We start from the raw sequence: 13137 nt of genomic DNA on the forward strand, positions 1-13137 counted from the left end.
TCATGACCTGAGCCAAAATCAAGGGTGGGATGCTTAACCGACTGACCCACTCAAGCACCCTTGCTGGGACTTTTATATATGAATCTGGAAAGAAAGAAGTGCTTTCTTTCCTCAAGTCAGATAGTATAAGGATGTGACTTAGATGCTCCTTATGTATAGAAAAGCCTGAGATAATGAGGCAGGCTTACAGGAGAGGATGGGATAAGAGATGAAGGGAAAAAGAGAATGTCTTGAAAGTATCATCTAAGTCCCTAGAGAAAGACATTAATGCCTAAAGTCAGCTCCTAGTGTTTCTGTACATCACGCGAGCTATTAAATTTCTTTAGTTAAATACAACGTTATGCTAGTTAAGTACACTATTTTCTTATTCATCTTTCAATTATAAGTACTTGGTATACTGCCTGGCTTGCACATAACAGAATCTCAATAGGTGTTTGTTATACAATAGATGTTGTTCATTTTATAGCTTCTCCATAGTGACACATGTCTTTCCTATCTCAAAACTTCAGCACCCAACAGTAAATCCATTTCATTCATTTTCCCGTTTTCTTCAACCACAAGTGCTTGGAATTTTCCCTGGAAATGTGGCCCAAGATGGTAGTTCTCCTACCAAGTTCACTATGATGCTAGTTTACTGGGATTAAATTAGGGAGGAAAAATTATATATCTAGGGCCAGTTCAAGATTTTCCACTTTTTTGGTGTTTGATCTCTATCTTACTTTTTTCAATCCTTGCTCCACTCATAATTGGAAAAGGTAAGGGATATTCTGTTATTGAGTGCAACCTCTGGGAAGACTTTCTATGGCATAGCCCTTGGCCATGGGCCTTAGAGGCTATTGGAAACCTCAGGAGTAGAGTGTCAGGTTCCAGGTACAGTCTAGATTTTTTGACAAACTTATTGTGTGACTTGCACAAGTAATTTTGCTTCCGAGGTTTTCAGCTTTCTCACTTGAAATATCAGGATTTGGGTCAGATGTTTTCTAAGATTTCTTTCATCACTGGCATGGTATGATTTCATGAATCTTTGCAATCAAAGATGTTTCATCAAAATGAATTTTGTTGTGTGTCAATTATAGGACAACAGTATTCCTTATATTTGTAGATATGTCCTGATATTGATATTTGATCTTAAAACATATAGCATGCACTCTATCAGCAGGTATCTCTGAAGGATTGTTCTTTATGTGTCTTAAATATTAGAACTAAGACACATTTCCAGATATAAAGGTATATATATCTATATGTAGGTCAAATACTCTGTTATGGTCTTTCATTTTTTTGTATGTGAAATTAAAAACACTGCTTGAATAGGTACGAGTAATTATTGTGTACATTGTAGTAAAACAATATTGACTGGAAAAGAAATTTCCTTCTATGCACCTCCATTTTAATATAAAGAATTTGACCTAAAGAAAAATATCACTCAACAAATTGACAGTAATACTTTTGGCAAATAGGTTAAAGTGGTGGGCAAGGCACACATCAGGAGTCAAAATGTGAATATTTATATTGTTCTTTGTAGATTTCAGGTTCTCCTTTCTGCTAATATTACAACTGTGCCATAAAAATTTTATCTCAGGAATCAGAGTTTAATTTTTCTCCTTCTTTTGACTATGAATGAAGAGTGATTTATGAAGAAATATATAAAAAGAAGAAAATATTTATGCATTCTCTTATCAGTCACCTCATGTAATTTTCACACAATCTTTCTGTACATATTATTGTATAATGAAAGAAACTGAAACTCAGAAAATGTAACAGGCCAATAAATGAGAGCAAGAATTGAACTCAGGTGTGTCTGACTTATTGTACATAACATGTAATAAGATTCTAGAAGGAAATGTTAAACAGCCCTTTCCTTGTAATTGGGAAAGTATGAACAGTTTGTTATATGGTTTATAAAACATTCAAGACACTAATACCAGCTTCAGAATTGATTACAAGTCAACTTTTTTTTAGTCATAGCAATAAATAGCTGTCAAGCACTTGCTAAGAATGAGACATTGTACAAAATACTATATGTGTATGACTTTATTTAATTCTCATACAAACCCTGTGCAATAAGAACAGAGTTCTATTTCATAGATTTACATTTTACAATTCTGAGAGGTTAGGTAATTTAATTTGCCCAAATACACAGTTGGTAAATGGAAGAGGTGGATCTGAATCCAAGTCTCCCTGACTCAAAGGCCCATGCCCAATCACTCTACTGTAACACTGGTCACTAGATTTAAATAAAATGAGAGCTGAGTTCTATGCTAGCTTTTTGCTAGCTCCCTGAGTAACTTTCATAATTAATTTAACTTCTTTTGGCTTTGGTTTACTTCTATATAAAATTAGGGAATTGAATGAGAACACTGTAAGGATTTCTTTCTCTTTTCAACATACTTCGAGTTTCCATGGCCTGAGGCAATTCTCAAACGTACCTGGATGAAGCACTCCAGACTTCTTCCACTTGACTTTATTCTTACCTTAAAAAAAAAAAAAAAAAAAAGACTGGGTCTGCAGTCTCTGAACTTGAGCTCCATATCAATTTTTTCTTTGAGAGGTAGCAGGGGTTTCACACTGCCTGTGAAATACTGGTACAAATCCCAACTTATATTGTACAAGTTGTCCTCCTGGGTTCATTTAAGAATCCGTATGAGAGAGTGCAATGGATTTTAGAAGAAGGACCTTTTAAAATTATTACTTCTTAAAAAGCAGAATAAAAACAGAAGAACCTACATCAAACCTGTAGAGTTTTTTCCCAACATACAAAAATTTGGATACGAAGGAAAAGTCTGCATCTATTTTAATCATCAAAGTTTGGGTTGGTGATAAAAATCTGAAAAAATCTGCAAAAAAAAACCTGTACTTTTACATGTTTCCTCTTGTACATTCTTTTTTTAAAAACGTGAAATATACACACAGCAGTACTCTCCTTAATACACAACGTGTACATATCAGCCATCTTAAATAAATTACAAGCACCTTAGAATTCTCCTCTGTGCCTCTCTCAGATCACATCCCCCAACCATCCTCCTGAGTTAACTTCTAACCTGAGTTTTGTGTTAATCATTCCCTTGTTTTTCTTTATAATTTTACCATTAGTGTGTATACCAACAATGTTATGTTTAGTTTTGCCCATTTTTGAACTTTATATAAATGAAATGGTCAGACTATGTGCATTCTTCTATGACTTGCTCTTTTCATTCTCCATTATTCCTTTAAGATTCATCCAAGTAGTGTGTAGCTATTGGTTTTTCCTTTGTGATTAATAATATTCTGTGGCATTATATATACCACAGTTTATCCATTATATTGTTAATGGATCTGTAGGTTATTTCAGGTTTTGTTTTGTTTTTGCTATTACAAATTATGAACATACATTTATCTGTTTCCTGGTACATGTATGGAAGCTCCTCTAGCATTATACCTGGGAGAGACTGTTAAATCTTAGGGTATGCATTCCTTAGCTCTACTAAGCCAGTTTGGTTTAATTGATAGTTTAAAAAAATTAATCTGTTGTAAACATGTAACATTCTGGAGCATGAAAAGAAGTCATAATCCTATTGAATTGTAAAATCTGGCTAACCAAGATGTTAGTAAGTCCTACTAGAAGAGCAGAACATTACCCTGTGTTGAGCTACTATAATAAAGAGGTAGTGTAGTTTGTTAAGAAACAAGAAAAACAGAGTTGCGGCAAGATGGCGGCTTAGGAGGACGCTGGGCTCACCGCATGTCCTGCTGATCACTTGGATTCCATCTACACCTGCCTAAATAACCCAGAAAACCGCCAGAGGATTAGCAGAACAGAGTCACCAGAGCCAAACGCAGACGAGAGGCCCACGGAAGAGGGTAGGAAGGGCGGCCAGGCGGTGCTCGCTCCACGGACTGGCGGGAGGGAGCCGGGGCGGAGGGGCGGCTCGCCGGCCAAGCAGAGCCCCCGAGTCTGGCTTGCAAAAGCGGAGGGGCCGGGCGGACTGTGTTCCGACAGCAAGCGCGACTTAGCGTCTGGGAGGTCAGAAATTAACAGCTCTGCTCGGAAAGCGGGAAGGCTGGAGGACAAAGGGAGGGAGAGCTGCTGAGCCCCCTGACAACAGAGCTCAGTTTGGTGGGGAACAAAGGCGCTCGCCAGCGCCATTTCCCCCGCCCATCCCCCAGCCGAAATCCCAAAGGGAACCGGTTCCTGCCAGGGAACTTGCTCGCTCCGCGCAAACACCCAACTCTGCGCTTCGGCGGAGCCAAACCTCCGGCAGCGGATCTGTCTCCCTCCCGCTGCCACAGGGCCCCTCCTGAAGTGGATCACCTAAGGAGAAGCGATCTAAGCCTGCCCCTCCTGCCCCAGAGCACCTTGCCTACCCACCCCAGCTAATACGCCAGATCCCCAGCATCACAAGCCTGGCAGGGTGCAAGTAGCCCAGACGAGCCACACCACCCCACAGTGAATCCCGCCCCTAGGAGAGGGGAAGAGAAGGCACACACCAGTCTGACTGTGGCCCCAGCGGTGGGCTGGGGACAGACATCAGGTCTGACTGCGGCCCCGCCCACCAACTCCAGTTATACACCACAGCACAGGGGAAGGGCCCTGCAGGTCCTCACCACGCCAGGGACTATCCAAAATGACCAAGCGGAAGAACTCCCCTCAGAAGAATCTCCAGGAAATAACAACAGCTAAGGAGCTGATCAAAAAGGATTTAAATAATATAACAGAAAGTGAATTTAGAATAATAGTCATAAAATTAATCGCTGGGCTTGAAAACAGTATACAGGACAGCAGAGAATCTCTTGCTACAGAGATCAAGGGACTAAGGAACAGTCACGAGGAGCTGAAAAACGCTTTAAACGAAATGCATAACAAAATGGAAACCACCACAGCTCGGCTTGAAGAGGCAGAGGAGAGAATAGGTGAACTAGAAGATAAAGTTATGGAAAAAGAGGAAGCTGAGAAAAAGAGAGAGAAAAAAATCCAGGAGTATGAGGGGAAAATTAGAGAATTAAGTGATACACTAAAAAGAAATAATATACGCATAATTGGTATCCCAGAGGAGGAAGAGAGAGGGAAAGGTGCTGAAGGGGTACTTGAAGAAATAATAGCTGAGAACTTCCCTGAACTGGGGAAGGAAAAAGGCATTGAAATCCAAGAGGCACAGAGAACTCCCTTCAGACGTAACTTGAATAGATCTTCTGCACGACATATCATAGTGAAACTGGCAAAATACAAGGATAAAGAGAAAATTCTGAAAGCAGCAAGGGGTAAACGTGCCCTCACATATAAAGGGAGACCTATAAGACTCGTGACTGATCTCTCTTTTGAAACTTGGCAGGCCAGAAAGAATTGGCACGAGATTTTCAGGGTGCTAGACAGAAAAAATATGCAGCCAAGAATCCTTTATCCAGCAAGTCTGTCATTTAGAATAGAAGGAGAGATAAAGGTCTTCCCAAACAAACAAAAACTGAAGGAATTTGTCACCACTAAACCAGCCCTACAAGAGATCCTAAGGGGGACCCTGTGAGACAAAGTCCCAGAGACATCACTATAAGCATAAAACATACAGACATCACAATGACTCTAAACCCGTATCTTTCTATAATAACACTGAATGTAAATGGACTAAATGCGCCAACCAAAAGACATAGGGTATCAGAATGGATAAAAAAACAAGACCCATCTATTTGCTGTCTACAAGAGACTCATTTTAGACCTGAGGACACCTTTAGATTGAGAGTGAGGGGATGGAGAACTATTTATAATGCGACTGGAAGCCAAAAGAAAGCTGGAGTAGCCATACTTATATCAGACAAACTAGACTTTAAATTAAAGGCTGTAACAAGAGATGAAGAAGGACATTATATAATAGTTACAGGGTCTATCCATCAGGAAGAGCTAACAATTATAAATGTCTATGCGCCAAATACCGGAGCCCCCAAATATATAAAACAATTACTCATAAACATAAGCAACCTTATTGATAAGAATGTGGTAATTGCAGGGGACTTTAATACACCACTTACAGAAATGGATAGATCATCTAGACACACGGTCAATAAAGAAACAAGGGCCCTGAATGAGACATTGGATCAGATGGACTTGACAGATATATTTAGAACTCTGCATCCCAAAGCAACAGAATATACTTTCTTCTCGAGTGCACATGGAACATTCTCCAAGATAGATCATATACTGGGTCACAAAACAGCCCTTCATAAGTTTACAAGAATTGAAATTATACCATGCTTACTTTCAGACCACAATGCTATGAAGCTTGAAATCAACCACAGAAAAAAGTCTGGAAAACCTCCAAAAGCATGGAGGTTAAAGAACACCCTACTAACGAATGAGTGGGTCAACCAGGCAATTAGAGAAGAAATTAAAAAATATATGGAAACAAACGAAAATGAAAATACAACAATCCAAACGCTTTGGGACGCAGCAAAGGCAGTCCTGAGAGGAAAATACATTGCAATCCAGGCCTATCTCAAGAAACAAGAAAAATCCCAAATACAAAATCTAACAGCACACCTAAAGGAACTAGAAGCAGAACAGCAAAGGCAGCCTAAGCCCAGCAGAAGAAGAGAAATAATAAAGATCAGAGCAGAAATAAACAATATAGAAACTAAAAAAACTGTAGAGCAGATCAACGAAACCAAGAGTTGGTTTTTTGAAAAAATAAACAAAATTGACAAACCTCTAGCCAGGCTTCTCAAAAAGAAAAGGGAGATGACCCAAATAGATAAAATCATGAATGAAAATGGAATTATTACAACCAATCCCTCAGAGATACAAACAATTATCAGGGAATACTATGAAAACTTATATGCCAACAAATTGGACAACCTGGAAGAAATGGACAAATTCCTGAACACCCACACGCTTCCAAAACTCAATCAGGAGGAAATAGAAAGCTTGAACAGACCCATAACCAGCGAAGAAATTGAATCAGTTATCAAAAATCTCCCAACAAATAAGAGTCCAGGACCAGATGGCTTCCCAGGGGAGTTCTACCAGACGTTTAAAGCAGAGATAATACCTATCCTTCTCAAGCTATTCCAAGAAATAGAAAGGGAAGGAAAACTTCCAGACTCATTCTATGAAGCCAGTGTTACTTTGATCCCTAAACCAGACAGAGACCCAGTAAAAAAAGAGAACTACAGGCCAATATCCCTGATGAATATGGATGCAAAAATTCTCAATAAGATACTAGCAAATCGAATTCAACGGCATATAAAAAGAATTATTCACCATGATCAAGTGGGATTCATTCCTGGGACGCAGGGCTGGTTCAACATTCGCAAATCAATCAACGTGATACATCACATTAACAAAAAAAGAGAGAAGAACCATATGATCCTGTCAATCGATGCAGAAAAGGCCTTCGACAAAATCCAGCACCCTTTCTTAATAAAAACCCTTGAGAAAGTCGGGATAGAAGGAACATACTTAAAGATCATAAAAGCCATTTATGAAAAGCCCACAGCTAACATCATCCTCAACGGGGAAAAACTGAGAGCTTTTTCCCTGAGATCAGGAACACGACAAGGATGCCCACTCTCACCGCTGCTGTTTAACATAGTGCTGGAAGTTCTAGCATCAGCAATCAGACAACAAAAGGAAATCAAAGGCATCAAAATTGGCAAAGATGAAGTCAAGCTTTCGCTTTTTGCAGATGACATGATATTATACATGGAAAATCCGATAGACTCCACCAAAAGTCTGCTAGAACTGATACAGGAATTCAGCAAAGTTGCAGGATACAAAATCAATGTACAGAAATCAGTTGCATTCTTATACACTAACAGTGAAGCAACAGAAAGACAAATAAAGAAACTGATCCCATTCCCAATTGCACCAAGAAGCATAAAATACCTAGGAATAAATCTAACCAAAGATGTAAAGGATCTGTATGCTGAAAACTATAGAAAGCTTCTGAAGGAAATTGAAGAAGATTTAAAGAAATGGAAAGACATTCCCTGCTCATGGATTGGAAAAATAAATATTGTCAAAATGTCAATACTACCCAAAGCTATCTACACATTCAATGCAATCCCAATCAAAATTGCACCAGCATTCTTCTCGAAACTAGAACAAGCAATCCTAAAATTCATATGGAACCACAAAAGGCCCTGAATAGCCAAAGGAATTTTGAAGAAGAAGACCAAAGCAGGAGGCATCACAATCCCAGACTTTAGCCTCTACTACAAAGCTGTCATCATCAAGACAGCATGGTATTGGCACCAAAACAGACACATAGACCAATGGAATAGAATAGAAACCCCAGAACTAGACCCACAAACGTATGGCCAACTCATCTTTGACAAAGCAGGAAAGAACATCCAATGGAAAAAAGACAGCCTCTTTAACAAATGGTGCTGGGAGAACTGGACAGCAACATGCAGAAGGTTGAAACTAGACCACTTTCTCACACCATTCACAAAAATAAACTCAAAATGGATAAAGGACCTAAATGTGAGACAGGAAACCATCAAAACCTTAGAGGAGAAAGCAGGAAAAGACCTCTCTGACCTCAGCCGTAGCAATCTCTTACTGGACACATCCCCAAAGGCAAGGGAATTAAAAGCAAAAGTGAATTACTGGGACCTTATGAAGATAAAAAGCTTCTGCACAGCAAAGGAAACAACCAACAAAACTAAAAGGCAACCAACAGAATGGGAAAAGATATTCGCAAATGACATATCGGACAAAGGGCTAGTATCCAAAATCTATAAAGAGCTCACCAAACTCCACACCCAAAAAACAAATAACCCAGTGAAGAAATGGGCAGAAAACATGAATAGACACTTCTCTCAAGAAGACATCCGGATGGCCAACAGGCACATGAAAAGATGTTCAGCGTCGCTCCTTATCAGGGAAATACAAATCAAAACCACACTCAGGTATCACCTCACGCCAGTCAGAGTGGCCAAAATGAACAAATCAGGAGACTATAGATGCTGGCGAGGATGTGGAGAAACGGGAACCCTCTTGCACTGTTGGTGGGAATGCAAATTGGTGCAGCCGCTCTGGAAAGCAGTGTGGAGGTTCCTCAGAAAATTAAAAATAGACCTACCCTATGACCCAGCAATAGCACTGCTAGGAATTTATCCAAGGGATACAGGAGCACTGATGCATAGGGCCACTTGTACCCCAATGTTCATAGCAGCACTCTCAACAATAGCCAAATTATGGAAAGAGCCTAAATGTCCATCAACTGATGAATGGATAAAGAAATTGTGGTTTATATACACAATGGAATATTACGTGGCAATGAGAAAAAATGAAATATGGCCTTTTGTAGCAACGTGGATGGAACTGGAGAGTGTGATGCTAAGTGAAATAAGCCATACAGAGAAAGACAGATACCATATGGTTTCACTCTTATGTGGATCCTGAGAAACTTAACAGGAACCCATGGGGGAGGGGAAGGAAAAAAAAAAAAAGAGGTTAGAATGGGAGAGAGCCAAAGCATAAGAGACTGTTAAAAGCTGACAACAAACTGAGGGTTGATGGGGGGTGGGAGGGAGGAGAGGGTGGGTGATGGGTATTGAGGAGGGCACCTTTTGGGATGAGCACTGGGTGTTGTATGGAAACCAATTTGTCAATAAATTTCAGAAAAAAAAAAGGATGGAGCTAGAGTGTATTATGCTAAGTGAAGTCAGTCAGAGAAAAACAAATACCATATGATTTCACTCGTGTGGAATTTAAGAAACAAAACATGAACATGGGGGGGGGAAGGCAAACCATAAAAAGACTCTTAATTATAGAGAACAAAATGAGGGTTGCTGGATAGGGGGTGGGCGGATGGGTTAATGGGGTGAGGGACATTAAGGAGGGCACTTGTGATGACACTGGGTGTTATATATAAGTGATAAATCATTAACATTCTCCTGAAACTAATATTGCACTATATGTTAGCTAACTGGAATTTAAATGAAAACATGAAACAAACAAAAATAAAAATAAAAATAATTAAAAAATAAAATGAAAATTTGAGACAATTATAATTTTATTCTCAAATTTTGATATAAGTAACTAATTTCCTTTTTTATAAAATAAACACTCATTATAAATTAAAAAAAAGAATGGCATAGGAATGGCTAAATGAAGAATATAGGAGACCATTCTGTGTCTAGAAAAATAATTTAGAAAGATGGGCAAGTCTTGTTTCTTTTCTATTAGTAATTAGATTATTTATAAAAAAATGTTTATGCATTTATTTTGAGAGAGAGAGAGAGAGAGCGTGTGGGGGGAGGAGGAGGGAGAGAATCCCAAGCCGGAATCAGGACAGAGCCCGAAGCAGAGCTCAAAGCAGGGCTCACAGTTTGATTCATGATAAAATGACCTGAACAATACAGAGTTCATATTTATCTTATGAGTTTATACTTTTTTCCATTATGGAATCTTTTGGAAGTTTTTCTATATGGCCCTCAAAAAGAATTGCTTAAATGTCTCTGTTTAAGAATTGTTCTGAGCCTGTATGCCATGGACTTTAGTGGGTACTAAGAGCTATTCCATGTGGACATGGACACATGGACAGTAACTCCATGTGTACAGTAATATTATCAGTGAATGAAGAAATGTATTTGACACCCTAGGTTAATCCTGTGTGGGTTTTCTATCTTCTTAGTCAGTAGATAAATAGATTTCAGCTATTATCATGGAGGTAAGAAGAAATGTTTGATATTAAAGATGTTGAGATCTGAAAGTTTGGGAACTAACTGCTGTGTAATGTACATCTGTACCTCTAACGTGTGTGTGTGTGTGTGTGTGTGTGTGTGTGTGTGTGTTCATTCAAACAGGCACACACATGTCTCTAGATAGGGTTTATGAAAATCCATACCACCAAAGGATAGCAGGATATTAAGAAAAAAATTTTCTGTAGATATGTACCTTCTAACTCTGAGACAGCATTTTAAATTATTAAACAGAATATTTAACATTTGCACTTGAACATTTTATTTGTAAACATAAATTAGAGAACACCATTAAATCAGCAAGATTTCTCACACTGCAGAAGGAACATAGGGTCCCTTTTAGTTTCATCTTTGTAAACATTATTTATAAATCACTAAATAATAGGGAGAGGATCAAAAGCTAAGTTGATTAAATATGAGTCAGAAAATAAGATGAAGCAAAAGTTGAGTAGTAGTATCCTTTCTTATTTATTGTCCAGGTATTGAAAAATTAAGGTTCATTTTTTTTCATTTTGCCAATTCAGTTTTGTTACTCAAAAACACACAATTTCTTCCAAACCAGGAAGTAATTTTGAGCAGCCCTGAATATACATGTGGGTGCATTTATTTTCCCTTCATTTGAGCAAAATTTCCTTCAGTGGAAGAGACTAATCTTTTAAAAATAGTATAAAAATGATACCCTGTCCATACAGTTCAATTTATAATTGAACTCTTCAAAGAAAATAAAAATAACAAGAATGATTTCTTACACGGTTAAAATTCAGATAAAGATTTTTCTTGCTAATGCTCCTCCAAGAACTGTTATGGAAAATCACTAACCTGGCTTCTGACAGTGTTTTCATGTAGAACAAAATATAAATGACAGTATTTTCATTACTGCTAATAATGAAAATATTGATGTCTAAATGTTTATACTCTGGAAAACTATATGAGAGCTTAACTGAATAAAACATGTGTTGATCACTGAAATAGATTTTTTTAATTTATAAAACAACCGGCATCTAATGTCCCACATGGGGTTATATCTTCTCCCCTAGTGATGCTTAAGAGAAAGAGTTAAAGTGAAAAAGTGAGGCAAAGATACCAAGAAAACAGTAAACATTAGAAAAATTCTTAATTAGATGATTCATGAGGGGCACTTGGGTGACTCACTTGATTAAGTGCTGACTTAGGCTCAGGTCATGAACTCACGAGCTGTGAGTTCGAGCCCTGTGTCCGGCTCTGTGCTGACAGCTCAGAGCCTGGAGTCTGCTTCAGATTCTCTGTTCCTCTCTCACTCTGCCCCTCCCCTGCTCATGTTCTGTATCCCCCCCCCCCTCTCAGGAATAAATAAACATTAAAAAATAAATGAAAAACAAAAGATGATCCATGAAGTCCCTACACTTGTTTGTGCCGCCCCTGCCCCCCGCCCCCCAAGGGTCATTCAATAAATAACATGCTTCAGGGAGTTTGTGTAAACAGTGTCTTGGCACCAGGGAAAGGTGAGATTAGAACCAACTCCTGGAATCAGTCCTGGTAGCCTGGCTGAACGCTTCAGTGGTGTGAGTTGATGCACAGAGATTATATGCAGTGTAGTTTGTCTTTCACATCTGCTATGTTTACAGATGTGAAAATATAGATATTGTAGCATACATACAGATGAATAGCCATTTGAGAACATTGAAATCTGTTACTCTTTTAACACAATTATTCCTTGCTTTTGCTCTCCAGTAGAAAATTTTCTCTTCCCACAGAAAAACAAAATGTCACTGTGCAGAGACTTAACAAATGAGATTAGTGTTTGGAGAATGAGGGTGGCCTTTGTGGAAGTGTTTGGAGTCCTTGGCAAACTTTATCTACTAAAAAGCAGGGGACATTTACAAGGTCAGACTCCTTGCAAAAGGCTGGACCTGCATCTCAGAAGAAACCACTGCAGAGTTCATCTATTCAGTCAGAAAGACACAATCTCCTTTAAAGCACAGTCCCAAAACAATAATTATTTCTCATTTTGAGAGGACGATGGGAACTCATCTTTCCCTCCCCGACACTTCTCCATTTATTCCACGCTGCAACAAGATCCCCTTAGCTAATAGATACCTACCTAGAGGTAATTTTATAGTCTTTCATCTACTAGATTAAATTCATTTTCCCCCAAAGGAAAAGTGTCTATCTTTTTACATATTCAATTTTTGCTTATACTTTAAGAATATATCATTAATTTGTTCATCATCAATTTGATTAGGCATAAAATATAGCAAGAATGGCAATGCTTTACTTCTATTTTCTAAAAGAGCATAACCAAGCAAGCATCGACGACTATCAAGTAATTTCTAATCTTTCTTGGCATCTGAGGTATTTAAGTTCTGGTTTTGACTGCTTTAAAACAACCATGATGTTGCATGGCATTGTAACTTAGAATTTGTCTAAATATAACATTGAACTGTGCCATCTTCAAGGCTAATATATAAGAACAATTTATTTGGTCAA

At 38.4% G+C, this 13137-nt stretch overlaps 1 long non-coding RNA gene across 1 annotated transcript in view; it reads right to left on the reverse strand.

Moving 5' to 3' along the window:
• LOC125165459 (uncharacterized) overlaps positions 1-13137 on the reverse strand; it is a 71583-nt gene that overhangs the window by 11973 nt on the left and 46473 nt on the right. The window contains exon 2 of the long non-coding RNA XR_007152113.1: positions 2427-2471. This is a non-coding gene — a long non-coding RNA (uncharacterized LOC125165459). The remainder of the gene's footprint in view (positions 1-2426; positions 2472-13137) is intronic.

The sequence above is a fragment of the Prionailurus viverrinus genome, chromosome B2, assembly GCF_022837055.1.
Source record: "Prionailurus viverrinus isolate Anna chromosome B2, UM_Priviv_1.0, whole genome shotgun sequence".
NCBI lineage: Eukaryota > Metazoa > Chordata > Mammalia > Carnivora > Felidae > Prionailurus > Prionailurus viverrinus.